The 25326-nt window shown below is 46.3% G+C and overlaps 1 long non-coding RNA gene across 2 annotated transcripts in view; it reads right to left on the bottom strand.

Moving 5' to 3' along the window:
• Positions 1-16086, bottom strand: part of LOC111091612 — a 39409-nt gene extending 23323 nt beyond the window's left edge. For both annotated transcript variants that reach the window (XR_005375374.1, XR_005375375.1), the window contains exons 1-4: positions 15772-16086; positions 9583-9744; positions 8136-8254; positions 7040-7207 (exon numbers count right to left, since the gene is read on the bottom strand). This is a non-coding gene — a long non-coding RNA (uncharacterized LOC111091612). The remainder of the gene's footprint in view (positions 1-7039; positions 7208-8135; positions 8255-9582; positions 9745-15771) is intronic.
• Positions 16087-25326: the final 9240 nt, after the last annotated feature.

Here is a 25326-nt window from a genome sequence, read left to right as displayed (position 1 = left end):
ACCCTTCAGGTCTCTTCCAAGAACTGGCTGCTTCTGAATCCATCTTGAAGCATTCCTAGCAAGCCTTTGTCCACGGTCACTAAATAGCAGGGGAAAGTCCCAGCAACATTTGTTGAGGAAGTGAAATTCAACATTACCCTAGAGAAATTCTCAACCCCTCCCCACCCCCACCCCCGCCCGACAATGTCCAGGCTACAGAGAAAGGAGTAGTGCCTACCATCATGATGTTCATGCCAAAGTTTCCTCTATGCCCTGGAGGGTCCCACTGGCAGCTATGGGCTATGACTCCTAGAGGTATGACTTCTAAACATCCTGATGACACACAATCCATTCCACAAGCAATAGAAATATCCTGAAAATGCTATTGTGTGAGAGTCCAAACCACATGCTCTAACCTTTAGTCTGAGAGTGAAATATTCCTCTCGGACCATGGATTGCTACTGATCTGTCCTCCTCTCTCACCCTTCCCCGCCTGAGACCTTGTGTTTCCACCATAGTAAACTGTTCCCAGAAGCACCCTCTCCCGTCTCCCTGTACTCTTAAAAAAAATTGTATTTATTTATTCATGAGAGACACAGAGAGAGAGAGAGACAGAGACACAGGCAGGGGGAGAAGCAGACTCCATGCAGGGAGCCCGATCTCCAGAGCGTATGTTCTAGGAAGAGACACAGACCACAGCACATGGACAAAAAATACCCTACTATTAATTCAGATAATAATATTTTGAAGGAGATATCTACTCTTCCCAATCCAGGTTCTCTCTCTGCTGGACTCTCTGAAGAATTAGGTTTCTGTAATTACAGGCTGCCTTGGCTCCAGCTGGGGCCATTGTCTTCTATCAGCATTCCAGTCACTAAGAAGGCCAAGGGTTTTAGTTTCTTTCTAGGTCTTGGTATCAAACTTAAATGGGAGCTTGAAAACTTGGGCCGGCCCCCACCCCAACCCCCCAGTGACATAGCGCTGCTCCTTGAGACCTCAGCTCCTTGAAAGAAGTTGCTGGGTTTTATTTCTGTAGCTCTGCCCACACCCAGTTGCACGCAGGTGCATGTGGGAGGCTGGCAGGGAAATATTTGCCGAGTGCAGGGCCTGTACGTGCCACTCGAAACTCTGTGAGTGCAAGAACCCTGTCTGTCTCCCAGTGAATCTCCAAAGCTCTTAGCTCATAGAATGGATGAATGAATGGTGGGTTGGCTATAGCAGTGTTCCAAGAGTTTCATACATGTGGTTTCATTTAGCCCTTGTGGAAAACCCATGAGTCAGGTATGACTTCCCTAAATCAAATGGGGGAAAAACTGGACTTCAGAGTGATCGCTCTTTAACACTAAATCAAGCAACTAAAAAATGATGGACCCAGAGCCAAATTTAGGTCTGCTCGACTCCAAAAATCCATGCTTCACAGGTTTGCCCAAATTAATCGAGCTGCACTGAACGCTGCAGGCCTGATGATGACTGGTCATCTCAGCTGGATTCGAGACCTCCAGTGGCTTCAGGGACTGTTCTTCACAGAGGCCCTACTGGACTGTGAGACATCTCAGGGACACAACTGGGGCATCACAAGTCTTTCCTGAAGGGTGCTTTCATCTTTGGGTGGCTGCCAAACTCTTATCACACCCCACAAGGGAGGAAAGGGTCAAGAATTGGAAGCCATCTTTGAAGAGAGAACTCAACAGGCTGGATTTGGAAAACAGGATAGGGAGGGGGGCTTGGAACAACAGAGTTGAAGCTATAGGGTCTGGAGAAGACAACATCTGGAGGCCACAACACCTGACTTCGCAGACCTGCGGAGTAGTCCCATAGAAGGAGGTTTGGGCGTGTTTGGTACTGACCCAAGAGACCAATGAAGAACAAAAGATGTAAGTGAAGGCTCAGTATTAATAAAGAGCTCCTAATAGTTAGCACTGAGGAGGGGGAGAGGGAAAGAGGGAAGGAGGAAGAGGAGGGAGGGACAGGAAGGAAGGGGAGAAAGGAAGGAGGAGGGGGAGGGAGAGAAGCAAGGAAGCAAGCAAGTGGAGGGGAGGAGAGGAGAGGAGAGAAGAGGAGAGGAGAAGAGAGGAGAGGAGACAAGAGCTATCGTGGGTGGGTCTCTATTCCCTGTGCCCTATCAAGCCCGACTAGAACAATGTCCTGTAAGCCTAACGGGTGCTCAACGTGGAGTAGCTATTGTTGCAGTCATCACAATTCATATTTACTGAGGGAATCTGAGCATAGGGGTGCAGTTGGATCAGCTGATCGCTAACATTCCTTGAAGCCCCAGGAGCCCCTGGGTCTCACTCAGAGAGCCCCCGAGGACGACGCTTCCCTTCTTTGTAGCAACCTTGTCATCCCGCCGCCACTGCCCTTCACCGCTGTCTCTTCAATCTTTCCACCTCACCAGTTCAAAATACTTTCCTAACACACGACAATAAAGTGCAAACAGCAAAAATCAAGCCCCAAGTTTCTGTCAAACCACCTAATCACAAAACCGCCGGAGTCAAATCCAGAAAGTCTGCTGATTAAAATTCCTCGTTACAGCAATAAACACCTGACCCCGAGCCTCAGCAGGTGGCTGGGAGTGACATCAGCCCTCCTGACTCTGGACCTAAGTGATCTTCCAGAAACACCTCCCGAAACCATGGGGTTTCCTGGGCCTCCATCGTGGCTGTTCCAACACCACCAGAGACTGGCTGGGCAGGCCTGGGCTATTTTTTTTCTTTTTTCTTTCTTTCTTTCTTTCTTTCTTTCTTTCTTTCTTTCTTTCTTTCTTTCTTTCTTTCTTTCTTTCTTTCTTTCTTTCTTTCTTTCTTTCTTTCTTTCTTCTTCTTTTTTTTTTTTTTTTTTTTGATAAAAGCGCAGCCAGGTTGAAGCCCAAGGAGCAACCTGTGACAGCAGTGTGCAAACCCTTTGGAGAGGAATGAAAGTAAGGAGTGGTCCCTACCCAGAGTCCGAGGACACCAGAGATGTCCCAGCAGAACACCTCCATGAAGACCCGATCCCTCCTCCCCACCTTGTCCTTCCGAAGTCACTGGTTGTGCGGCCAACAGGCCCACATTCCCTTACAGTACAGGGTACTTACTCAGAAAACACTAACACCTACTGCGTGTGGGCGCACCTATGCACATACCCACGTGCCACAAACGTACCTAGATGGCCGCATAGGGTTACCAGGCCACACAGAGACACACAGACACACGCCTTCCACAAACATTGGCACATATATGAATATGCACAAATACACATGCAAACATAGCAGTGTGATACGCGCACATATATAGGCGTACAGACGCATGCGTATTACATTCGAGTCTTGTTGCGGGTGACAAAAGTCCAACTCACACTGGCTTTAGTTAAAAGAGGAATCTATTGCTTAAAGAATCACGGAGTAGAACCTCAAAGCTGGGTGCAGAGCAAGGATGTGGCTGGGCCTCAAGAAGAGCTAAACCCAGGACCACGGACTTCATCAAGCTCATCACCCACTGCGGTCTCTGTTCTTCTGGACTCTATCTCCCTCTGTGCCAATTTCTCACGAAAAGCATGTGTGGAGCCAAATGTGGGAAATAAGACTTTTACCCACTTATGGGAAGCAGGTAGCACATGCCCTGACCCCTGGCCATGGATACAGTAGATGGAAATTGCTACAAGTGTTTTCTGGTTCTATGACCAAAAGTCCAAGGGATGTGACGATTGCCTCCCATGCCCATTTGGTTTAGTTAGCATATGATAGGGTAGGCTGCATCCTAACCCCTGAGATGGCCAAAGTTGACTCCCAGAAGGATTTGCTCTTACTTGTGCCATATATTCGTGGACTGACTATGGCTCTCTCTCCACGGTATCTCCTTTCTGGGACTCGGGATGATAAAATAGCCTTTATCTGAATGTCACATGGCTGAGGGAAGGAGGGAAAGAGATGGCAAGTCATGCAAAGGTTCTCAGAACTTCTGTCCTACTGTGGTATGTGTCACCCAGGCTCTCATTCCATTGGCCAAAGGAGGTCATTCTTCCATTCCTGACACCAGTGTGGGGAGGAGACAGTGAAAGTTTTGAGCAGCGATGCAACCTACCGCACCATCTCCTGACCACCTGTGTGACCGGGTGAGTAGAACTGACTCATCCCTTGACACACTGAATTGAGCCAGGAGGCAGGACCGGATCGCGCTCCAGTGGTGGCTCCAGCAGTAACGCTCTGAATCAGTTGTCCCAAGTGGGTATGGCTGGGCAGAAAAGACCATTGTGTTACAGAGATAGCTGGGATGAACCACGAGCAGACGTGTGCCCAGCCCAACAGAACCACATGGTGTACCCAAGGGCACACACCGACTGACTCCCACGCACAGACACGGGCACACATATGCAGACATGTGAAGACTCGTGACCCTGTGGCGGTACCTGTGTGTGCGCACACAAGTACATGCACCATGCTCATGTTGGGGTCCGGCCTGCCCTCATTTGCATGCCCCCCTCAGGCCCACAGGCACACTGGCTCAGCAGGGAGAGGCTGCTTCTGTAGGACGGATCAAAGGCATCTGCTCGGGCTGCATATTTAAGGAGTCCCTGCTGCTCGCTGGTAGCTCTCAAGCTGAGCCCCCTGCCTAGCCAAAGCCCCACTCTGGGAAATGCCTCCCCCCACCAACCCCACCCCAGGGGAAAGGCCTGGAATCTAATCACTTACTTCCTCAAGCCATTTAGGAAGGACCCAGAAACAAGTCCTGGGCAGCATGGAAGAGCCCCTGGGTCCCCAGCTCCAGAGGCCAGGGCTAGGGTTGGGGCTAGGGGGCGGAGTAGAGGGGCCCTCCTGGGACAGCCAGGCTCAGTCCCAGGGAAGGAAGGACTGGCACTGCCCCTTCACCCAGGGCTCGTATTTCCTCTTGAGGATCACTCTTGCTGCCCAGACTTGATGTCAGGTTTCAGTCTTTGTGAAAAAGTCCCAGACAGGGAGCTGAACCCCAGGTCACAGTCCTGGCTTTGCCACAAACTCATTTGGACCAGTCACTTTGCCCTTGGCCCTCAGTTTCCTAGAGAAGTAGAAATTTAGAGCTACTAGAAACCATCCAATCTAGGAATGGCAAACACCTGGCACACCTGCTGTCGCCCAACCCCCTCTACGCCAAGGGAGGCGTCCCTGGCCTGCCACAGCACCACAGTAGCCAAGGCCAAATGCAGCCTCGGAATACTTTTGCACAAAATACTCTTTGTTGAGTTACTAATTCATCAAAGTAGACTCACAAGAGGAAATCTATCACCAGCCCTGATCTAACCCTAGGACTTCTCTAAATTGATGAAGAAAATGAGAGGAAAAACACTTCTCCTAATCTCCCTGAAGAGAACAGGAGGTCGAAACAGGGGAAGCCACAGCCCTGGCCTCCCCTTCCCCACCCCTGTTTTTATCCAAAAAAACACAAGCTGGTTTCATCTTGTTTGCAACTTCGGATCAATTGGCAAGAGTTGAACAAAACGCCGTGTTGAGAAGACTCCTCACGATCGTGCCCGGGCTCAGTAGGAAAGGGTATCATGATCAATCACCAACATCTGCCACCAGCACAGGTGTGCGGAGCCGGCCCCAGGCCTCATTCTAGCCGTGTTTACACTGAGGGTGAATGATGCACTTTGCCACACATGCAGGATGATAATCCCCACCCGCCTGTGAAAGGAATCCGTGGGACACCTAGGTGGCTCAGTCGGTTAAGCGTTGGACTCTTGATTTCAGCTCAGATCATGATCCCAGGGTTGTAGGCTCGAGCCCCCACGTGGAGCTCTGCGCTGGGTGTGGAGCCTGCAAAGACTCTCTCTTTCCCTCTGCCCCTCTCTCTCTCTCCGAATATATGCACTTGTGCGACCTCTCTCTCCTTCTCTAAAACAAAAAGAAAAAAGAAAAGGCCACTGCTCTGTAATAAGTAATGCAAAACAAACAAACAAAAAAAAGTAATGCAAAACAAACAGAGTTTTGCATTTGGGTGGGGAATGGGTAATGTAGGTGATGGAAAAAAAAGCCAAGGAGGAGATGAAGTCTTGGGTCAGCAGGCAGCCAGCATTCTCTTATTGCCCTGGGGATCCTGCAAAGATCTGTTTCTATTGCTGATTCAGTTTGCCCATGAGAAAAAAAAAATGGACATAGTATCCATACTGTCGGGTTCCTTTATGCAATAATAATACTGAAACCTTCACACAATAATAATAATAACAATAATAATAATTTATTGAGCATCTCCTATGCATCAGGTACTATGCTTGGGTCCTTACCCAAAGTGTGTTCAATTCTCTCAACATCGCTGCAAGCTAGGGTGTGTACTCACACTTTACAGATAAAGAAATGGACACTTAGAGAGTCGATGTGACTTGCCCAGTATCATTCAGGTAGCAGAATGGTAGGATCTGAGCCTATATCTGGACACCAAAGCCTTTCTTCTTCGTATTAGATATATTTTGAATCAAAATAAAAGAAAACATGAGCTCTATGAGTAAGAATTCCACATAGCTTTGAGATGGGAGCATAACAAATGGGAGAGTAGTACCCACATCCTGATAGCATTTTTCCCATCCCTCCCTTCTCAAATTGTGTGTCTACTTTTTTCTCAAATTTAAGGCTCATGCATGGGTACCACTCAAATTTCTAGGTTTTGGTAAACATGCTATGAAAATTTTATTTAAACTGCTAAATGCTGTTTATTAAGACTTTCATTCTCTCTTTTTTTTTTTTTACCACAAAAGCATTAAGCTGCCAATGAAAAAAATACAAATAAACATACAGGAAAAAAATAAGAAATACTCCCAATTTCCTAAATGCCCTCCCCCCAAAATAGACATTGTTAATACTTCAGGATATAGGCAGAGATATATTCCAAGACCCCTGGTAGATGCTGAAAACCACAGATAGTACCAGACCCTATACAATGACATTTCTCCTATATATATATATACATACATACTTATGCCAAAGTTTGATTTATAAATTATGCACAGAGATTCATAACAATAAGTAATAATAAAATAGAAAAATTATAACAACGTACTGTAACAAGTTGTATGAATGTGGTCACTCTTTCAAAATCGCTTATTCTGTACTCACCCTTCTTCTTGCGATGACATGGGATGATAGAGGCCTGCGTGATTGAGGTGAAGTGAGGTGAATGACGTAGACATTGTGATGTAGTGTTAGGTGACTATGATGTTCTGACTGTATGTCAGAAGGAGGATCCTCTGCTTCCAGACCAAGATTGACCACAGGTAACTGAAACTGTGGAAAGCAAGATCACAGATAAGGGGGGGTTGGCTGTATAACCTTGCAGAATTTTTCCGTATATACTTTGTTTACATGGTGTATTTATACCGCAATACGATCTATTTTTATTATCTACCTTTTCCTTCATGATCCCTCATTTTGTCACCTACTGCATTACTTATTTTTTTGAGAAAGAGAGAAGTGAGCAGTGGGGGGGAGGGGGAGAGAATGTCAAGCAGTCTCCCTGCTGAGTGCAGAGCCTGCTGCAGGGCTCAGTCTCAGCATCCTGACATCATGACCTGAGCTGAAATCAAAAGTCGGATGCTTAACCCACTGAGCACCCCCAATCTACGACATCACTTTAACTGACTGGTGAACAGTGCAGTATGTGGACATTTTACTTAACCAATAACTATTATTGGACATTTAGGTTCTTTTCAATTAAATGTTATCATCGTAAAAAATATTATAACTAAATCTTTGCACATCTTCATGGTAGGTAATTCCTAGAATTTGAGGGTCAAATATATGAATACTTTGAGGATATTGTTACATAATCCAAATTGCCCTCGAGAAAAATTTCTATCAATGTACCAATTCTACAGCTTCTCCAGATCTTGGCCAATACTGGACATTTTAGTTTGAAATTTGACTGCTTCTTAACACTTGTGAACATGAAGACAGAGGGATGCACTTTGGAGGGGATCCCATGGGGCACCCCATGGGACACAGGCGTTGACTTTGAAAATGGACATGTTGATTTATTTAAGTGGACATGTGTTAGCATCACTTGAAAAGAAGGCACCAATATACCAGATCATGTGAGGACACTTCACCATGCAAGAGTACTGCATAGACCCAGATATTACATACTGTGGAGTGCTGCCTCCCAAGCCAGAGAGCAAGGAAGGGGACCTAAACCATGTCTGTCTCTGCAACCTACCAAAGCCTCATGTGGAGCCCTTGCACACAGGTGATATCTCCGAATCTACTGTCTTCATTTCTGTCAGGTATGAGATCATTGTTGGTTGAAGCATCCAGCCTGAGGTTCCCCTAGAAAAACTAGGAAGGAGATGAGTTGGCTTCAGGAAGCAAGCATAGAGTTTGCATTTAGGAGTTATGAGTTCACATCCTGGGTTCCCTGTTTATTTTGGGCAAATTCCTCAATGTCTCTAAATCTATTCTGGGGAAAAAAAAGGGGGACATGACTACGACTCCACAAGGCTAGGTTAATTAATTAATAAGGTAATACAAGCGAGGAAGCCTTGCAAATGGCAAACATTGTACTCATGTTTCTTGGACTCTCATCAAACTCTGAGGGTTGCTTTATAGATGTCCCTCACTAGGGCAAAAATGCAAATTCAGAAATAATTGCTTCAAACTTTTATCCTCCTTCTAAAGATCCCAATAGGGCAGCACCGATGGCTCAGTGGTTTAGCGCCACCTTCAGCCCAGGACGTGATCCTGGAGTCCCAGGATTGAGTCTCCCGTCTGGCTCCCTGCATGGGGCCTGCTTCTCCCTCTGCCTGTGTCTCTCTCTGTCTCTCTCTGTCTCTCTCTCTCTGTCTCTCATGAGTAAATAAAATCTTAAAAAAAAAATAAAGATCCCAATAAATCAGGGTTAAGGTGTAGGCAAACTAAGTTGAAATCCTAGCTTTACCACTCTTTAGCTCTGTGATTTTGGGAAAGTAACCTAAATATTCTGAATCTCAAGTCTCCTTGACTATAACATGAGGATCATAACAGTGCCAACTTCACAATGGAAATCATGTACCTTGTGTGAGGCCCAAAGGAGATAATATATACATAAGTGACCCAGGCTGGATGTACAGCAGGAACTCAAGAAATACCTCGTTTTCTCCAACGACAATAAGTAGGACCTTCCTACCAATCAACCTCAGCCCCCTGTCATTTTTCTTGTGTTACATATCACCCCAAACTTTCTGGCTTAAAATAGCAGCCATGCATTTAGCTCAAAGCTCTATGGGTCAGCACTTGGACTGGGATCTGCTGGCTAATTCTTCTAGGCCTCTGCTGGGCTCATCCATGTGGCTGTAGTCAGCGAGCAGTGAATGGCCTCACTCGCATGTCTGGCAATTGGCTGTGCATCAGCAGGGGTAAAGAATATCACGGGGCCATGGGTCTCATCTTCCAGCAGGCTATTCGGGGCTCATGCACATGATGGCAAGTGTATGTTTCCAGAAGTAGCAAGAGGGAACGTCACTGTGCATAAGATTACTTATGCCTCTGTGGCCAAAGCCAATGGTCAATCCCGGGCTCAAAGTGTGGAGAAATAGGCCTTGTTTCTGTTAGGAGGAGCTCCAATGTCCTGTTGCATGGGGGTGTACATACTGGGGTGGGAAGAATCCATGACCATTTTTGCTATTTACCCCAGAGACAAGTGCTTCTTCCGTGGCTGTCTATACCCTATGACCCAGCTGCTCACACAGAAAGTCAATCTCCTCCATGAATGTCAGGAAAGTCTTCCATAACTTTGCCAGCATTCCCACAAATCAGTGCCACGATGGTGCCATGATCTCCAGCCTAGAAGCCTGCAAGCAGGAGACAGAGACAAAAGAACAAATGCTTAAATTATCTGATGAATGTCAGATACATTAAACTAATTTATGTAATAATGTAAGCACAGTGATGGGAAGGTAATATGAGAGACATAAATTATACATTATTATTGTCAGTTCTAGCACTTATCTTAGTAGCGTGTCAAAATACATCCTGATACGTTAGCATTTATAGAAATGAACAAGTGCTTGTGCTCAGGGATCTGGCAGTGAGAAGCTGGGTGTCATTTGCATGTATGCACCCACCCAGCCATCATTGTCTTTCCCTGGAATGATAAGGTAATGAGACGAGGGTGCCCAGGGTTCTTAACTTCCCTAGAGAGAGCCTGGGGCTCAGATCCCCCCCGGCATGTGTTCCGGGGTATGGTTGGAGTGGGAGGCATGAGAGGGCACGGCCTTGGGTCAGACTGACAACTTACCAGCTCTTTGATCCAAGTCATTTCACCTCCCCAAACCAGTGTTCACATCTGTGAAATGGGAATGATAAACCTACCCTCAAAAGATGGCCATAAGGATAAAATGATATCACCTTGTTTTTCTTCTCACTGAGGTACCTTCTGGTGCAATAAGAGATGTAGCTGAAGCAATCTTAGACATCGGGAGTCTGGAGGAAAACCATCCTGCCCATGGGAAGCACAGTCAATGACTGCCTGACCATGGTTTTGTCTATTTTCCTTCTCTCCACAAGATACTATCTGATGTCCCCCGTTTCCTGTTGTGTTATGGCCAAACTATAATTCACATGCGCTGAGTACAACACCAGAGTGTAACACTGATAGCAACCTCCTAGGGCTGGCAAGTTCTTCAGAGAAATGTGGGTTAGCCTTGGACACAACCAGGGCCTGGGCTCTGAGGCTGATGAGACTCAGGGTCTGAGAGACTCAGAAGTGTCCAGACACTAAAGGAACCGGTAAGTAGGACAACTCCTACTGGGACACACGGCCCCGGGGAGGGGAATCCAGTATAGAGGGTCAGGGGGGTGGGCAACCATCCTCAGGAGGGATGACCTAAGGATGATAGCCCATCCCAAGGGAGTCCAGGGTGGGTCCCAGCTAAGCCAAAGCCAAGCTCTGAGTGTAGACAACCCCAGGGGAGGGGAACTGAAAGGAGGGGCAGATAGACGCTTAGCAGAGAGCCCAGGCAGAGCACCATGTACAGGCCCCAGAAGCTTATCACGTCTAGCAAGTAGAGGTAAACCAAAGCCGTTTCAGTCGTGCCTGCCCAGTGTACCCTCTGGTTGGATGCACAAGCAGGCTGAATCGACACAAGGACCCTGAGCCCAGACATGAGAAGTTGGAGATGCAGAATCCAGAGGTGGGGGAGCAGCGATGGCCCTGGGGCTGGAATTTGGGGATTGATCTCTTTTCCCTTCTCCTTTCTTAAGAGCCCCCTGGCCGGGGTCTAGTGTTCTTCCCATGGTTCACACCCAGGCAAGTCCAGGTTCCCATCTCCGCTTCTCTATTCTGAACGGCAGCCAAAAGGCCTGGCCACTTAGTCCATTTCCCTTGTGGATCGGCCGCCTCCCCAGGGCGGGGACTAGAGTAGGGCCGGCGAGGGGCCCGGAGCACGACCTATAAGGAGGTGCTCCCTCTCTGGTGTGTGCAGGTGGAGGCCCTTCGGTGTTGCACCCTGCTTTCTTCCCTTGCCTCCCCCAAGTCCTGGCCCTGAAACTCCACCCACCCCCAGGCCTGTGTGAGCAGTTCTGGGGTGGCAGCAAGGAGCAGACCTGGAAGGCAATTCTCCGTGCTGCAGCATGCTCTACCCTAACAGGCCACACTGGGAAGGGGAGAGCCACTCGGATCCCTACCCAGACAGGAACACCTTACCTAGGTCCCTTATGGTCCCTAGGGTAATAAGCAGAGATATTTATGCATAAATCCAGGCTGTTCCTCCCCTGTCCCAAGGGCCTCCATGTCAACCCCATCACCCATGGAATAACAGCCAACAGCCTTAACTTGGTGGTCAAGGTCACTGTCCCAGCTTTTAGCACACTCTTTTGCGACCACTTACAGTATGACTGGACTGGATATTGAGCATCTCCAGGGAAAACATTACCTTCCTTCCCAGTGCCTGGCTCAACTCATCCGATGAGTTACTGAGCACCTGTCCTGTGCGGGTGCTGCGCCAGGTGCTGGGTAGACCACAGAAACCGCCACGGACCAAGGCCCTACTTTCATGGCACTTGTATCCCATTTGGGAGATACAAACAGAATACAAATGAAATATATAATACCAAAAAAAAAAAAAGAGAAAGAAATATATAACACATGTACATGTGCCAAGAAAGCAGAGCCTGGCAAAGAGACAGTGCGACAGAGGGAGGGATGCCGTCTTAAGTATAACACTCTTACTGACAGAAGACAGACTTCCTTTGGTTGAATGGATTCTGCTTGCTGCCGCCAGTCCGACCCATGACTTTCAACTACAGCAGGTGTCAGCAAACCACATCCCCAGGCCAAGGACGTCCCCCACCCCCGAACCATCTCCTGTTTTTATAAATAAAGTTTTATTGGGACAGAGCAACTCCTATTTGTTCACCTACCATCTGTGACTGTTTCCACACGACAATGGGAGGGCGAGCATTGTGACATAGACCATATGTCTCCTACAGAAAACGTGTGCTGACCTCCGAATTAGAGAATCACACGATATAATGCGTGGTCAACTGCAGCCTGCTGTGTGAACAGACCCTAAATGCTATGGTAAAGGCTCTCTGGGTCATTCCCTTCCTCTGCAGTAGGGACAGGGCTTTCCTCCACTCCACCGTCCTAGGCACCGTGTCGGTAAGTGATCACAGATCCCTCACTTCCCGAGGGGGCACGAAGGTGGAGGTGGAAGGTGCCCACCATCCCCGGCTGGTGGGGAGGCCAAGCCTCTTTTCATCTGATCTACAACCCCCCTGACACCCAACCAGCAATATCATTTTCCCCATCTCCCTGCAAAGCCAAGCAACTTTGCCCACCCATTTGCCATTCGACAAAGTCTTTTAAACAGATGACTTTTAATAAGTTAATCCATTCATTGTCTGGAGCTCTGAAAACTGACATAAAAGCACAATGACGCCTAATTAAACTTGTTCTGTGAAAACTAATTTGTCAAACCCAGAAGCACAGTTCATAGATAAATGCTAATATTTGAAAGTCAAATTAAAGTTGAAAAGGTTTGTAATAACAGTTAATTAACTCTTGTTTTGTTTTCCTTCACTGCAAACTGGAACCAACTGCATTGCGGGCGCCTCTTTAACATTTTGGACCACAAAGATAAAATTCAAAGCTTTGAGATACGCCTTTGATGTTGGTATTCTCTGCAGATTCGATATTATTTTAAGTCTCTTTGTTTAAAAATTCATTTTTATTATCCCTGCATGAAATGCATGGCAATTCCCCAAATAACGAGCCATCAGTGCAATTAACATCGTCGATCGACACCAGCGTCCTGATAATTAATACAGACGCGCTGCCTCCCCAGCGAGAACTGTGAGGGCTTGATTTTTCAGAGCAACTGTTCATTTACAGACTCAGCTTCAACCTAATGAAAATGGATTGTGAAACTTTAATGAACAAGACTTTGCTGTCATAATAATAAAGACTTTGAAACAACGCGGAGGCCTCCATAGCAAGCGTCTGGCGCTGTGCTTGTTGCTACGGTACATCAAACCAATTAAGCCGTATGATGAATATTTACACCGAGGTTTTTTTCAACTCTATGACATAAGATAAACTCGTAAAAGTGAGCATTAATTCTGCATCAACAGTTTCTGACATTACATCGCAGCAAAGATGCATCCACCCAGCCAAAAGGCTGTGTCTGCCCACCTCTGTTTTGTCTTAATAAATGTCAACAAAGGATTAGAACGTTCTGAAAATCCAATTTGCATGCGCAGGTTGTGAGTAAAAGTGCAAAGAAAATATCTTCCTTGAGGTGTGTGTGTGTGTGTGCGTGTGTGTGTTTTGCTGGTGGGTATGATAGTACCCAGGTGGGCCTGTTCTCTATGTTTGCATCTCTGTGCCTGGGGGAGTGTGTGTCTACCTTACGCGCATGGATCTGGGGTGGCGGGGGAGTCGGGATAACCGTGCATAAACTCATTCCTCTGTGCATAGATCATATTTGCGTACACAATTTTATCTTTAAGAATGTACATGTGGGAATGATTTTGTGGGCTTGTTTGGGTTTATATGACTATTCCATGATTTTAATTGAGCATCTATTATACTGGGTAATGTGAAGTTACAGTGGTCATAAAATCTCTAAAAGCATCTCTACTCAAGGGACTATGGTCTGAGGTGCGGGGTGGGGGGCACTCTCTATACATCAATTACTATCCAATCACAGCAAAGCATGTTAAGTGCTAAGATGGGGAAAGGAAAGAATATTTTGGGTGTGTAAAGCAGAGGCACAGAACATAAATGAAGGGCAATTAGGAAAGACTTTTCGGAAGAAGGGGAGCTTCAACTGGACTTGAAGATGAGGAGGAGTTAACCAGGCAAAGAAAGGGAGCCAGAGGAAGAAGCTGTACCTGAATGCCTTTGTGCGCATGTATGTACCGCGTGCATGGCAGTTGGATTTTGTCTGGGGTCCGTGTGCATGCGCTTGTGTGTGTGCTTTGAGAAACACATGTGTGCATGTCCTTCTGTATGCCCAGGCCTCCGTGTCTGAGAATCATAGCACTCCGTGGCAGGAAATATCTCAAAACCAGACACCACTCCTCTCGATTGTAAATGAGGCAACCAGAGAGCAGAGGGCCATGACTTTGGAAGGCTTAGGGCAGGAACTCGGTTTAAAGAACTGTTACCGACATTTCTACTCTAACCCAAGTCTGCAAATCAAGCTTTCACATACCCATGACTGCCAGAGGTTCATATTTACAGAGGCACAGAACTTCCCAGAGGCTAATGGAAGACGGATTTACCCTCTGATTTTACGCACAAGCTCAGTAGCTTAGGAATTTTCAGGTCAGGGGTTTCCAAAAAACCTTATCCTAGAAGGAAGAGTATCAGCCATATGTAAGTCAACCAAGTTCAGTCACTTCTGAACCTAGCTGTATTTCAGCGATACATAATCGTGCACATGTGTATGGACACAAAAGCACACCTCCTGACACTAGTATGGTTAAAATACAGAGTCAAGAAGTTAGCGTTGCTCCACGGCTGCCTCTGTGCTTCTCAGACAAGCTGCATCAGAGCAGTGTAAGGTTCCACAGTTTGTTTTCCAGTTGGACAATAGGTCATTACTTACACTCTGTGGGTCCAGAGCACATCCAGGTACAAGGAAGAAAGTAATCAAGATGGGAACTGGCCAAATGAGCTGTCACAAACCCATGTATTTTATCCATGGGGAGCCCTCTGGCATGTGGAAACACATTTTACTCACAAAATTCTTGGATGTTGTTTATCCCAAGCTACAGAAGGCGAGAGGCGGTCAATTAAAATTGTAGAGAAAACTACTATTCAGAGATGCATCAACAGGAATGATGAGGTAGAAATTTGTTCTGGTTCCATTTATCATGGTGGCAAACAGTCCTACCTATCTTCCCAGGAGTATGTCTGAGTACTGGTTGATACTCACCTAATGATGATCCCGAGTTCCTAGGACAAGGTTAAATCATAGACTAAAGAAAGACACTGCTAAAGAAAGACACTAAGATCTGTAGCTAAATATTTTTTTTTTTTTAGATTTGAATACTTAAAGGGTTGGCTCTTAGCTATCCAGAAAGTTCAACTAAAGAAAGACACTAAGATCCGTAGCTAAATAATTTTTTTAAAGATTTGAATACTTAAAGAGTTAGCTCTAGGCTATCCAGAAAGCTCAACTATCCAGGTTCAGATTCCCTAGCATATACTGAGTGCCAACGAGGCGTTGGGCTAGATATTTCCACTAGCTGATCTCATAGAGTCCTTATCAGAATCCTAAGCAGAATTTACTGTCCTCGTTTTAGAGATGAGGAATTGAAGCAGAGAGAATGGGGTTGTAAAGGGCAGGGTCGCTTCTTTTGGTTCTCACTTTTTCTACTTCCAAATATGTCTTCCGGAACAAGAAATTGCCCCAGGGCTCCAGAAACATGAGGTCTTACAACAGATGCTTACAACGTCCCCATACATCAATCAGCAGGTAATGTCATCACTATTCAGAAGGCCCTCTTCTCTTGGCATTACCCAAATCCTCTGTCAGCATCATAGTCCCAGCTTGGCATCCTTTTCAGGAGCAGCAGAAATAGAGACTTCTTGAAGAAAGCTATTAGTTTACTTGGACTGATGCATGAGAGGACGCAGACCCACTTGACACACCAAAAGGGCTTGGGGAAAGGAAAGTGACGTTTATGCTTTCCCCCTGTGCTCTCTCATTTAGTCTGCACCACCTCCTTGTAAACATGTACATCCATAATGTGCATATTACAGAATTCACTATGCTGTGCCAGGCACCACACAGGCATTATCTCTACTCTTTATGATGCAGCAAGTGGGTAACAAGACCCCAAGAAATCTGAGATGCAGAGAGGTCTAGAAAGTTGCCCAAAGTTAGAAAACATGAGTGTAGTGTTGAGATTTGAATGTAGGATGTCTGCCTCAAAGTCCAGTATTGTTTCCCTTGTTCTGCTCCCTCTGATAATAAATCCCTGGGCCCAAAGGGGTTAGCACATCTGCAAAGGTCCTTCCAGTTTGGGGTTCATGATATAGAAAAAAGGGTTGATTGCCTTTTATCAGGACTATGGGGGGCGGGCAGTTCAGCTCCCTTAGACTGGAGCCTCCTGAATCTTACAGAGTGTAGAGAGAAGACCTAGTTCTGTGCTTCCTGAAGGCAAAAGGGCTCATCATCCAGCCTGGAGACTTAGGAGAGAGATTCCCAGAGATCTGTGGACCTCAAGAATCATCTTGTCCAATCTCTTCGCAGTATCTCAAGGGCCGGTTTAAAAAACTATCAGTGTTCAGGTGCCTGGCTGGCTCAGTCAGTGGAGCGTGTGACTCTTGATCTCAAGATTGTGGGTTTGAACCACAGGTTGGGTGTAGGGATTACTTAAAACCTTAAAGATAAAACCTTTTTAAAACCAAAAAAACTATCGGTATCTGCAAATTTATCTCAATGATGTTCATTCTATCTTTATAGAGAGTTATTATTCTATAGAATTAAAATCTGTCTCTAGAGTTTTCACCCACTTGTCCAACACTGAGTCAGTCTTTCCTCCATGGGACCTCTTTTCTATTCAGAGAGTGGAAGCAGTGGAAGGACATAGACCCCTTTTTAGGATGCATATCTGGGGTCTGTTGGTTTCCATTCTCATTGAGCTTCAGTGGGTCTCAGACTTGCAGACCACCAGGTAGTCAGACTGCTGCTGAGCACTTGGATGATCTGAGTGGCCCTCTCTGCAGCCAGGCTGAAGGAAGGGAGTATGCTCTGGTCAGGCTCCAACCTCTAGAGCCTCTGCTTATCAGACCCTCCAGGAAAATCTCATCCCACAAGGCCACCTCTTCATCCTCAACATTGGGGTCCAGGACCTTTGTGAACCATCACTCCTAGGGACCTAAACATAAGTTGAGTGCTTAGCAAAGTACCTGGGGAGGAGTCCACTGAGTATAATATGGTACTAGTATTATCATCGTTGTTGTTACCTGGCAATAGTATCCGAGGGTAATTAGCAGGGGCAGGAACTAAGACTCACAGAAGGCCCTACAGTGCTTTAATGAACATAAATTGTGCTGATAAGGAAGTCTGGGTTCTAATTATAGTTCTGCCATTAAAGATGAGGAAGAGGAGGAGGAATAGAGAGATCTTGATAGTAAGGGTCACAAGAGCAAGCACCATTTCTACCATGCTCATAACCATCAGGCACATTGAATTGAATGCTTGCAACAAACATGTGAGGGTTTATTTACCCCCCCCCCATTTTACAGACGAGGAAACTGAGGTCTTAAGAAGTTAAGTACCTTGCCAAGGTCACATAACTGTAAGCAATGGGATTAGAATGTCAGTGGTCCAAGAGTCCTTGAGCCCTTGCTATTAAACACTCTGTGATATTTCCTGTTACTAATTTGCTGTGTGAGTTTGGGTAAGACACTTCCCCATCCTGAGCCTCAATTCTTCATTGCCCTGGGTTTTCATAGCTCCACTAAGCCAAAGAATTGACTTGAGAAAGACAGTGGAGGTTCCAAATCTCCCCCACTGGGCATGCCAAGCTCCACCTTCCTGCATATGAATTCCCTCTTGGCTGCCAGGGCAGCTCTCAGGCTCATCTGAACATGCAAATCAGAATTAATTATTCAAGACTGGGTCTACTTTGCATACCAATTCCATTTTCTTCTGTGTGGGAAGGTTCTCACCCCTTTTAACAGTTTAGAATAATGTGCATCAGACCTCAAAAATGAAAACAAAAGTTAAAAAAAAAAAAAAAACTGGAGGAAGAGGGGATAAATTGGTTTCTTTTGCTGGTTGTTCTCCTTGGCCAGGGCTGGAGAACCAGAGGCTGGAAACCAGAGGGCAGAGGCGTCTGCAGGATGGGATGCTCTCTATCATTAATGGTAGACAAAGGGTTCGTGAATTTCTGGATCATGTATATCTTTGAGAATCTGATGAAAACTATGGAGTCTGTCTTCCAAAAAAAAAAAAAAAAAAAGCAAATCTACAAAAAGTGACATACAACCATGGAGTGTTCAGGGGTTCAGCTCTGAACACTGATTAGGAAGATAGGAATGGCTCAAATCAGAAATATTGTGGAGATGAAGGAACCCATGGGGTTCCTGGGCATGCAGGTGTGTCAGTGAGAGTTAAGGGAGATGCCAGAGACCGTGGCCCCCAACCTAGCCCAGCACAGTTTACCTGACATGCCTAACACCCCTGTGTCCTTCACTGAGACCAAAGCCAACAAGGCCCATGTCCAGGCACCAGAGCCTTGATTGGCTCATGGGGGAGTATGTACTTAAAAGAAGATATCTCCAACCACATTTCTGCAGAAGATATAAAAATAGTATTTATAAACCATGCTATTGTATATGATCATAACTATAAAACTCACCACACAGAATCAAAGATGAAAAGAAAATAAATGAAACTTTAGTGGAAGTTATTGTTGAGTATACCCATGGGTAATGTTTTTCTTTTTTGCTGATTTCTACATTTTTCTTTTTTTTTTTTTTTAATGAGAAGTTTTGCCTTATGAGGGAAAACACCAAAAACTTACACAAAAAACTACAAAGGAAGACAAGTGAGTGGCCCATGATTAGTCTCTGCCAACAGGGACAGTAGACATGTGGACAAGTGGACAGTAACATGATATCAACAAATAAATAATAAAAGTTGGATTAACACGCAGGAATGGCTCTGATGGTCTGAATGCAAGCAGAGAAAGGAAAGCTGATCAGAGGAGAAACAGAAGGATGAACTGGGAGCTCAGAGAGAACCAGAGAGCAGAGCCTACCCTACTACTCCACCCCTGAAAAAGAGAGAGAGAAAAAATCCCACCCTGGCTCCTGACTCCCTCGGGGGACCCTACTGAGTTCTGTGACACAGCTTTAATCTTTCCACTCAATCCTATTCTTGCCTCGGCTGACTTGAGTGGGCTTGGTCTCACGTAACCAAATAGTACCTAAGACAGCGTGAAGCTGAGCAGAACAAGTGTGTCGACTCTATGATTGAGTGTCCGTGACATCTGAGTGAGTGTGGATGACATCTGAGAAATTATGTGTAACATCTGCATGGGTGTGTTTGTGTAACAGGCTGAGTGTGTGTAACATCCAAGCGTTTGTGACATCTTGAGAGTGTGTGTGTGTGAGATCAAAGTAAGTGTATGTAGCACTGGAATAAGTATGCATAGTTAGCTGGAGTCAATAAATGTTTAAATCTGTGACCTGTCAGTTGTAATTTCGATCAATTTCCCCTCCACAATCTGGGCTTATACTCAGCCCGAGGGTCTCATCTTTGCAAATCTCACCTGGGGCCAGTGCAGACTTTCTCTGGATGCTTTTCTGCTCAGATCCATAGGCTTGTGGAAAGAAGGGCAGCCAGTCATGTTCACCCCCTCCCTGCTCTTCAGGCAATGTCAGCTGATTCTTTGCAACTCCTTTGGACAACTGAAGCCCAGGGCCAAGGGGCAGGTCCCCCTCGATCTAAGCAAAAGGGCAGGATCTCATCCGATGCTCAAAACAAACTTGGGTCGTCATCAGGACAGAGATGGTGATTCCTACATCACAGGTAATTAAAACTGAGATCCACAGTGATGAAAACACTTGTCCAAGTCACATTGGTCAGAAGAAGTCAGGATTTGAACTCAGTTCTCCTGACACTAGAGCCTGTATCCTTCCTAGAATGTCACACCCCTTGCAGCTAGACTATGCAGATGTCATAATCATTTTTTCTCTACCCTGTTCACTTCCTGTCTCCCATCAAGAACCCCGAGATGGGCATCTGTTGCAACACAGAGTCTATGGTAGCAGGAGTGACTTCACTTGCCGGTGGCTTTCAACTCCCTGAGGTAGGGATTGGCTTAGGGAGAAAGGGCATTGAGCCTAAAAATGTACAAACCTAAACCTGAACAGTGCTGGAAGGGTAGATTCCTTCTGCTGGTTTCTTGGGATTGATCCTGTTTGGAGAACTGATGACATGGAATTGCTACATCACAAAGCCCCACTAGAAGTGTTTCATCAAGCTGAAGCTGAATCCAGAAAGCCCAGAAGATTGAGCCCACTTGGATACTTCCTATAACAGGGGTATGTTTCTAAAGCTTGACTGGGAAAGACTCTAGCAGCATCCAAATGATGCTAAGGAGGCATTTCACTTGGCCAAGGCCTAGAAGGAGAATGCATCATTTCATCAAGGGCTGAGGCTACCGGGGTCTGTGGCACTGGGGAGCTAACCTTGTTTTCATGCTGCTTCCTTCCCTGTTGGTCCAATGAGACCTGCCCAGCCCCTGGGGCTATCTGCAGTGACCAGTGAAATTGTGTGGTTAACTCCTATTCCGTTCCTCAAACTATGTCCACCTTTCCAAGATCTAAATTCCTCCAACTGAGCTTGAAATTTCAATGGGATGTGCCATCTGGAGGGAAACTTCTGGTTCTAATCCCATCCACCCCTAGGGATAAGACGAGCAGTATCTTTCCTTGACACGTCGCTGTGAGTAAATCCATCAGAGCCTTTTTCAAGAGCAGGATTTTATGGGAAGCATGTGGGGAGCATAGAAGGGACCTGGCTAAGGTGCAGGAGAGGTGGAGAATGTGAAAACACAAAGACTGCCAGCTGCAAATCCAGCAAACTGTACCAACACCACAATCTGCAGAAGGCCTATCCACTCACACTCCAAGTAGAGGTCTTTGTCTCTGAGCACTGATGAGATGATTTCTGCATGTTGCACACAGTTGGGAGCACTTGACATCCATGAACTCTCTTCATCTCTTTTCCCTGCAGTTGTTGGGCTCGCCAGTTTGCACCAATAAAGTAATTCACGGGCTGAAAGATGAACAAAATGGCCAAGACAGAGAGCCGTGAGGTGTGATAGTGACTCATTGAAAAGGAAGAGAGTGGCCCAGGGGGGTCCCTGACACGAGTTCTGAGATTTTTCTGCCCATATTCTCCATAAGCTATTTTCAGTGGATCAATTTTTATCCTGGCTGTCTTTTCCCTACTTGGCTAGGAAACCATTACATGAAAAATGGTAGATTTCTATTAGAAATAGAAGGCGAAATCACAAGCACCACTATTAATGAGGTGATTTAAAAATATATATATTCAATCAAGTGTAATTGGGGCTGAACATAGTAAGTCATGGAAAATTATAAGCTCTGCCCACTGTAGGGCATGACTGACTATTAAAATCTTTTTCACACCATTGCCTACAAAAAGCAGCTGGGCATCATGCCACCAGGGAGGTGGCAGCAGAATGGCCTCATTCCCTAAACAGGCTTGCAAAAAAAAAAAAAAAAGAGGACAATCGGTTGGATTGCTGAATCAAACTTAACCCTTTTTGTGCCACATCAAGTGGGGTTTTGACAAAGAGCAGTCAAGAGTTAACGCTTCAAGAGCCAGCCAGGCAATGGTTTTTCATTGGAGAAACATTTGTTGAACATATTTGTTGAGTGCCCACTATGCCCTTTTGCATCTGAGTCATCCCATTTCCTTCAATTGTCAAAACCAATCCCATTTTATTCACCTTTGTTCATAAAGGCTGAAACTGGAGTTCAGAGAAGCCAGGGTGGCACCCAAGATCACACAATCAACCTGTGGCAGAGCTGCAGTTGTACACTTCGATTCTGCCCCCAGAGCTCTTGTCCACGGATACCTAGCTTCCTTGTTCTGCATCTCTAGCCATGGTTTGATAAAGACCAACAAACCTCAGTTAACTCAAACTCCTGGCATTTTCTTTAATGTTCCCCATTTTAGCTAGTGTTAAAGAAAACCACTCGATTTCAACCTTGGTAGTTGCTTAAGTTTGGAACCACATCTGGGTGTCTTTTCTGTATTGGCCAGTTCAAGGAACGTGGTGAATTACAGTCTCTCTAGGAAGGGACTATTTGCACAGACAATCTTTGAACATATTTCTCCCCACCCAGGACACGAGTAGGGGGTAGGAATCCCAGAATCCCTGAATGTCCAACTTCTCCCAACTGGCTTTTGTCTTCCTGCCATTCCTTCCTTTTGTTCCACCCCCATCTTACAGATCAGGACCCAGAAGGAGGCAGGGACTTGGCTGACTTAGATATGGGCTGATCCTGATAGGAACCTTTTCTTTCTTATTAATAAGTCCATAAGATGAGACTGCTTCATTGTGTTGTACTCCGTATTTAAAAAAAAGGGGGGGGGGCAGAAGTAAAATAAAAATTGTAATTCAATGAAGAGTTGAAGTAGCCAGGATCTGTTTTGTCAAGTTTAGAGACTATGCTGTATGATGGAAAACTCTAAACCAAGAACTCATTCACAAGGATTTCAGCCTCAAATTCACTATTGCATGTCTAACCATGGGACATTTATTTAACCTGTGTATCATTTTCTTCGACTTCAGGTGGAACTAATGATACTTACCCACTTCACAAGATGATTGTGAAGCTCAAATACTGTAATGAGTATGAAAGTATTTGGAACATTTAGATGTGTCTTGTGCTTGCGACTTGGCCCAATAGAATCCCAACCTCTGATACATGTAATTGAAGCATTACCAGGACCATAAATGGAATAGCATGAAAAGAGCAAAGGCTTTGGGATCACATTGGTGCTGGTTCAAATGTTGAATCTACCACTTGCTAGTTGAATGCCCTTGAACAAATTAATTATGCCAGCAGAGTCTCAGTTTTGAAAAACTAAGCCATTGAAAAGAGCAATACTTTTCTCACTGAGTTGTAGAAAGGACTACAATGGTGTGCCAGTAAATGTTTACCGGCTTTCTGAATGAAAAAAAAAAAGCCCTGGTTTATAGGATTTGCTGGTTCCTGTGGTGTAACTACTCTCACCCCGGCCACTTCAAGTTGCCAATATGGCGTTGCTAGATGCCGAATGTACGCACTTGGCTCTTGCAGGCCAGCCTGAGCCAGTGCCAGCCCACCTCTCATATTAGAGGAGTTAATGAATGTGAGGACCTGGGATAGCTTTCCCATTTACTGGGAAATCAACATATGTACATTGACTTTATCTTGTTTGGGCCTTGTCCTCCAAATCCCAGAATCTGAGGCAGACACTGAGGCAAGCCCCAGAGAGAAAACCTATAAGCAGATTCATTCCTGGAGTAAAGGAAATGGAGGTGATAACCAAAGGGAAGGAGCATCCTGGTGCTAAAGTGAGAACCAGATACCACAGGAAGATAACCAGCAGGAGAAAGGACTCCTTCCTCCAAGTCCTGGATAGGATGGATTGGAATTCTTACCCAGCCCAGCCTTGGTATCCAGAGCCTCTTCATTCCCCCATCACCTAGGTAACTGAGGCAGTGTGGGATTAGTTGCCTGGCAACGATGTCCACCTCTCTATCAGTATGTACACACCCACAGGAGCTCACCTCTGGTGACATTCCCTCCCCGCAGGCCACTGCCTGTCCCAACAACACAACTCTCTACTGCTACTCCTGGCCCCTGGCTACGCCGGGCCCAGGGCCCACTTAACCAGAGTATGTCAGCCCAGAAATCCATAAGCCTGCTTGTTCTCATAAAAGGAAAGCACCAGAGGCAAAGAGCCCAGATCAAGAGCCAGGGGCCTTGGAGTCCAGGCTCAGCAACTTTGGACAGGTTGCTTGACTTCTCTGAGTTTTTGTTTCTTCACCTCCCAAATGGAGATTTCCTTCTCATTTGTACAATCGGGATTTTCTTTCATCTGCAAACTGAGGGATTATAATGTTCGCTAGGCCAATACACACAGTTGTCGTTAGTCTGTGTGTGAAGAGTCCTCTGACACACATCAAGTGCAAGGGGAGATGAGGTGATTATTAGAATCACCAGCCACGCTGGCATCCCATAGGCTTCCAGCCTCTCCAGAGTTCCCCAAAGCTAGGCTGAGGCCTTGGCACCAGGAGACCAAGGGATGAATGAAGCCAACCCTCTTCCAGGACAAAGCAGGTGACATGTTCTAATGGATTCTGAAGAGGGTTTGTGTTCCTGCCCTTAACCAGTGTAGAGCCATTTGTACAGGCCACCCGGAAACCTGCCCAACAGCTCGGTCTCTCGGAGAGGAAAATTGGCAGCCCTGGGAAGTGAGCAGCTCTCAGGTTGGACTTGATTAGGGACCAATTTGGGCCTGTTAGCCGAGCCTCCAGTATCATCTCGGCCAATTACCGGCCCAGCCCGGCCTGCAGCTGGCTGCTCCTTCCAAGCTGGACACTTTTATTTCCAGCAGAGCTCTCTCTGCGCCTCAGGCAAGAGACCAGGGCGACTGTAGCCCATTAAAAAGATGGAGAGAGAAATAACTCACTCAGTAAGGTAACAGTGTGGGTGGGGCTTGAGCTGGAGCTTTAATTAAAAAAAAATCTCAATAAACAGTCTTATGCCTTGCGTGTAATAAGTATGGGAATTTATAAACTCTCCAGCTATGGGGCTCTGATGGCTATTAAACTTCGCGTCTGGCAGAGGAATTTTGGCCTTGTGGGCAAACTGTGTTCTTCACCTCTGCCAAGCCAAACAGGCTGGCAACAGGAGGGAGGCGGGAGGGACCCACTGAGACTGCCCCCCAACCTTTCGAGAGCTTCTAGGGTCAGGTTGTCCCCCAAATAGTGCTGGCCCTCAGGAAAGCCACAATCTGCCAGAAGGAGTCTCCTCCCTGCCCCTTTCCCTGCCTCCGCAGGCACCTGGCACCCCCCCCCCCCCCCCCCCCCGCCTCCGCCAGCTAGAGCATGGCTCTCAGGAATGCAAGCAAGAAGGGTCAAATCTCCGAATCGCATGTGAGTTGCCTGCCCTCCCCGGGGCTGGTGTGGCCTGGGATGTCTAACAGCCCCCAATTTCCATCAGGGCATTCAAAGCCCCCCACCCCAATCTGACCCTTGCTTACTTTGTTCCTTGCCACTCTCTGCTTCCCACTTTTCCTCCATGCACTCTCTGTGCCATCTCTTGCCTTTGGGCCTCTCCTCTGTTCCTTCGGCCTCAATAGCCACCGCCTCCCTCT

Source organism: Canis lupus, chromosome 21, assembly GCF_011100685.1.
Source record: "Canis lupus familiaris isolate Mischka breed German Shepherd chromosome 21, alternate assembly UU_Cfam_GSD_1.0, whole genome shotgun sequence".
NCBI lineage: Eukaryota > Metazoa > Chordata > Mammalia > Carnivora > Canidae > Canis > Canis lupus.
Note: the sequence above shows the minus strand (reverse complement) of the source record. Positions and strands in the feature narration are given on the sequence as shown.